Genomic DNA, 6000 nt, shown 5'->3' with positions numbered 1-6000 from the left:
AGTATTACTTAGGATTTTATTTTAAATTTTGTAGCACATAGGTCCTTGCGATTTTCTAATAAATGCTACAACTTAGTCCCTACACCCTATTTACTATTTAAAAATTATTAAATTTAATGGAAACAATATATTGGTTGTTTGTTTCGTTCGCCGTTATTTTATTATTGTAATATATTTTTTTCCCAAACCTTAATAGTTTAGAGACTCTCAAATGTTATTGCTCACTTTTATTTTCGATATATAAAGAAGTTATAACTTTAATTTTTTTATATAACAGAATTTTTAAGAAATTATGAATAATTTATTATGCCAAAAATTTTGTTCAAACAATAATTGCACGTGCATGAAATAAATTATTTGAACATTAATCAAGTGTACAAAATTGATCTTATCTGTAAAAAAATTTATAGTCTTATCATTTACTATTTTTTTTTTTCCATTTATTATATTAAAAAATACTAAAATTATAGATTTCTCTTTAAATTCAATGTTTCTTAAGTGGTAAATAGGGTATAGGAACTAAATTGTAACATTTAAAAGAAAGTGGGGACCTATATGCTACAAGATTTAATTGTAGAGACCTAAGTGATACTATTATTAGTATGAATTAGGGACCTCAAAGTGCTATATATATTTTTTATTAAAGAAATATATACTTTGATTTGATCATTATTAATAAAAGAAATAAAGATTTACCCCTACCTCGAAAGTAGTAAGTGCTCAACCCTTTGTACTAACGTAAAATTCGGAGTGAATTGATTATTATGACGAGTAGTAAACTGTATATTGGGGGCTTGATGACTATACTTAGATTCTTTTTTTTTTTTTTGCTGGAACAAAGGAGTTTATTGAATAAAAAAAGCTTATGGGTACCACAGGAGGGGTCCCTCCCTTTGGTAATATCCAGCATTGATGGTATCATAGCCATTTGATTGTCTACATACATATGATATAAGTAAATTTCAAACTCTGGACCACAATTACTAAAACCTAATTGATCATCAATGTAATACTAATTAAGTCCCAAAAATTATAAGTGCATGTACCGACCCGAGCTGCACAAAAAGTTAAGTCTCTCATATATATAGCTAGTGTAAACTCAATATTATGTAAAGTATACCTAATTGGTTTTGTTTTTGACACACATGAATAATTTGTAACCCAATTATTATCTACATTATAATTATAAGGGACTTTTTATAAATTTTTAAGAAATTATAAATAATTTAGGGTGTCGAAATTAAAATTTATTATGTTATATATTTTAGCATTTTATAAATAATAAAATATTAAAATTGCTTCAATAGTATGCTAAAAAAATAATAAAATATTAAAATGGCTTCAATAGTATGCTAAAAAATTGTTTCATGAATTATGTGTCAAATTTGGTACCAAATATAATATAGGTCAAATTTAGCATAACAATAAATATTTTATAATTATAATATTATTATTAAAGAATAATAATAAATTAAAATTGACAATTTCATTAGATATTAATGAATTATTAAGAGAATTGGTAAAAATAGATTTTTTTTTTTAAATGTGATTTTGCAAAATAGCATTCTTTTACATTTCTAAATGTTGTAGATATTTGTACAATATTTATATCTATATATATATATACATATAGGAGATTATGCAATATTACTCATTAGCCACATATATATAAATATTATTATAATTAAAGACTTGTTCAAGGTCTTGCATGAAGTTAATGTACGTCATAAAGATAGCTTGTGGAAAACCTACTACTGAGTAATTGAGCTTTACAACAACCGAACACATGTTAAGATCTTAATTACACGATTGCATAATATTGCATAGCTAAGCACATCGAGATATTATCACTAGCAACTAGATATTCTTACAATAATTATTTCTCTACACACATATACATATACTAGATAGATACAAGGTTGAATGTTTCCTTAGTTTTATTTTAAAAAAATTATTAATTATTTTTATTAAATTTATATCATAATCATATAAATTTTAAATAAATAAATAATATAATATATAAAAGAATGACATATACATAAACATATTAAATATAAAATTAAACAAAAATATCATTTATAATTTTTTTTAAATATATATAATATTATGATAGTTCTTTTAAACATAAATGATTATTATTTTAAATAAAAATTAAGATTATGTATAATATATTATTATCATGATATTATATAATATTTAAATTTATATTAATATAAATATTAAATATCTAATTTTGTATTAAATAATATTTTATAATATTTGAATTCATATTATTATATAATTAGTAAAAGATTAGGATTATATAATATTTGAATTTATATTAATATAATTATTAAATATTTATTTTTGTATTAAATATTATTAACATAATAATATTTTATAATATTTAAATTTATATTTGTTACACCCAGATTTCGAGCTATGTTAAATATGACCTCGAAAGTTGGATTCGCAAACAAGTGGACTTTTAAGGTTGGAAATATGCTCCAGGATTAAATATCGAGTCTGCAGGACATAGACGACCTCGAGTATGGTGACCTCGAAGTATTCATGATCTCGAAAGATAGCTCCGGGGACACTCTCATCTTCAGGGACGACCTCGGATCAGGGGTCCTGAGCTCGACGCACATACGATCTCGAAAGTCATGTGGCCTCGGGAGATGTTTCTAGCTCGATAGATGACGGGAAACCTGGGAAGCTAAAGCCTTAGAGATACGTGATAACCACCTCGAATATCTACAAGTGTTATAAATACGATATGTAATCATCATTTATTACTGTAAATCCCCTAGAATCGTGGGATATTATTTGGTCAGTTATACGTCCCCTAGTCTTCAGTGGACGTTTCCTTTTATATCTGATTATAGGCATTTAAAGCCATTTATTTTATTTATACAAAAAAAGTAACTACCCAAAATATGTGGGATAGTATTCTTCGATCTTCTCTATAAATAGAGAGGCCATGCACCATTGTAAAGGACCGAAATTCTGAACCTTGAGAGAAAACTCTAAAGAATTCATGCTTAAAGAATTTTCAGAGATAATCTTGAGTTTAATAACAGAGACTCGTGGACTAGGCAGATTTAACTGCTGAACCACGTAAAAATCGTGTGTTTATATTGTCTTATTTCAATTGGCCATTATCAGTTATTGTTTATGTGCTCTTCTTTCACTGTTTGACGAAAAACGGCGTCAACAGTTTGGTGCTTTCATTGAGAGCCTTAAGCATTCATCCCTGAGAAAATCATGGCCACAAACAATCAGAACACCCCTGAGGAAAATTACCCAAGACGTCCTGGAAAACAACCAATGGAGAACCCGGATGTTGAAGAGAGAAGTGGGTCCTCTGATTCTCGGGAACCACCTCCTCCACCAAGAGATAAGGATATGTACTACAATCCTGAGCGGTACGTTCCTATTGTGGAACTTGAAAACCGACAACTGAAGCAGTTGTTGACCAGAAGCCAACAAACGGAATGAGGAGTTGACAAGGATAGCCGCAGAGGCGTAGGTGGCTCAGCCCCCGCCTCCGCGCGAAAGCTAAGTCCCTCCTCCAAGGGACGTACATGTTCCTCCCCGGAGGCCCCGCGGGCGTCCACGAAAGGATGCTGCCACAAGGAGGCCGACTCAACCTCCGGCACCAGCAGAGCCATCCGCTCCACCCAGGCCCCAGAGGAGTACTCGAGCTCGGGCCCCAGCTAACCCACCTGTAGAAGTGCCTGCAAGAGCTGAGAATAACCGAACCCCTGCAGAGGCTCGGACTCAGGTACCTGGGAGCGCACTGAATGTGACTGACCCATCTCGGGCAAATTCTGGACCCTCCAGGCCGCGACAAGGGTGGCAGCCACCGTCGCCTATACGGTTCCCTCCGTCACCCATAAGATATCATTCGCCCCCACACATAAACGCTCAACCTGTTCGAGATCAGGATCAAGGGCGTGCGGGGGAAAGACAAGGAAACAGAGAGACTTTCCAGGAGCGGAGAGGCGCTCCATCTGAGAGAAGTCAGACGTCTCGGTCTCGCACTGCGGAGACGAGGCGACGTGGAAAGAATCCATCGCGAAATAACCGAGCAATGAGTTTCACCAGTGATGAGTCCGGAGAGACCAGGTTCGTCAGTAAACACGACCAAGGTCGTAAGAATACTGGAAGTCGCGAGAATCGTCCCGACCTGCGAAATCATCTGAATCAGAGTCGGGGGAATGGAGATCAAACAAATCCAGACCTGAGGGATCGCTTGAATAAACGTAGAGATCCCTTGCGGAGACGCGAGCCTGGAATCACTATCAATGACAATCAATTCCAAACAGCACCTTCTACTGACCCAGTCCAAGAAAGAATTGATCAGCTCGAAAGAGCCTTTAGGCTTTTAAAGAATGAACGAGGAAATGGTCGATATGAGGACTCTGATGAGGAGCTCGAGCCGTTTGCTCCCCATATTTCTGACACTCAATTTCCTTAAGGGTTTCGGATTCCTCACGTCCCTACGTTTGAAGGAAAGACCGACCCGTGTAGTCACCTGAGCACGTTCAACACTATCATGAGAGCCAGTAACATGGGTTACGAGCTCAGGTGCATGTTGTTTCCAACATCATTGGCAGGACCTGCCAAAAGTTGGTTCGAAAAGTATAAGAGACACTCAATAACCTCATGGGAGCAGTTGTCTAAAGACTTTAAGAAGCAGTTCAGAGCAATGGTAGGGGTCAGACCAGAAGCGTCCACCTTAACTAACGTCCGGCAGCAACCGGACGAAACATTGAAGAGTTACCTTAATCTGGAAGTAGCTCGAGCTCGGGATGTGGATGACAGTGGACACCTCATGGCTATCCGAGCTGGCATATTACCAGGAAGTGCCCTTTGGGACGACATGCAAGGGAAACCGGTAAGGTCAATAACCGAGTTTAACAGACGAGCGCAGAGGTTTGTCAATGTAGAGGAAGCGAGGTCGACGCTCAAAGCGACCTCCCAGTCCGAAACTACAACGATAAGCATCAACTCTGCCTCAACCTCGGCGGACCCAGCGGCACCAAAGCCTGCCTCGGAGAACCCCTCCAAGAGGAAAAAGAACGAAGGAAGTAACCCCGAAGCTGAGGGAGGAAAGAAAAAGAAAGGGGAGAAGTATTTCTCCGTGTATAAGGTATACACCGAGCTCAATGAGTCTCGGGAGAGCATATATCTGGCCAATGAAAACCAGGTCCCCTTTAGGCGTCTGGACCCGATGAGAAATCAAAAATCCAAGAGGGATTCCAGTAAATATTGTCGGTTCCACAGAGACACCGGACATACAACCGATGAATGTCGACAACTGAAGGACGAGATCGAAGGGTTGATCTCGAGAGGTTACTTCCAGCATTATGTCAAAAACCAGAATACTGGTCAGGCGGCCGCGGGCCAGAGAGTAGCCGCGCCTCCGACCACACAAAACAATAACTCCCGATCTCGGGAAGAAGATAGGCCCCCGCCGATAGATGGAGAGGATGTAATAACCATCTCGGGAGGGCCTCATCTCGCAGGAGGGGGCAGGAATGCCCAAAAGAGGTATGTTAACGAGTTGAAGACAGGGGACGGGTCTCCTTATGAACCCGAACCCAGGGCACCAAAAAGCCAGAGGATTGAAACGCAACCAATAACCTTCACCGAGGAAGATGCCTCCCATGTTCAATTCCCTCATCATGATCCGCTGGTTATTACTCTTGAGTTGGCCAATAAAAGGGTCCACCGAGTTCTCATAGATAATGGGAGCTCAGTCAACATCCTCTATAAAGCAACCCTCGAGAAGATGGGACTCTCCCTTCGCGACCTGAAAGCATGTGCAACTACTTTGTATGGCTTTTCAGGAGAAGGAACTGCCTGTATGGGATCCATTGAGCTCCCCATAACCTTGGGAGACTATCCAGTCTCGGTGACCAAGATAATGGAGTTCGTAGTAATAGACTTACCATCTGCCTACAATGTGCTGCTCGGGAGACCCGCCCTGGTCGGGCTGGGGGCAGTTTCATC

The sequence above is a fragment of the Humulus lupulus genome, chromosome 8, assembly GCF_963169125.1.
Source record: "Humulus lupulus chromosome 8, drHumLupu1.1, whole genome shotgun sequence".
Classification (NCBI taxonomy): Eukaryota; Viridiplantae; Streptophyta; class Magnoliopsida; order Rosales; family Cannabaceae; genus Humulus; species Humulus lupulus.
The sequence above is the reverse complement of the archived record's forward strand: the minus strand, read 5'-3'. Positions refer to the sequence as shown.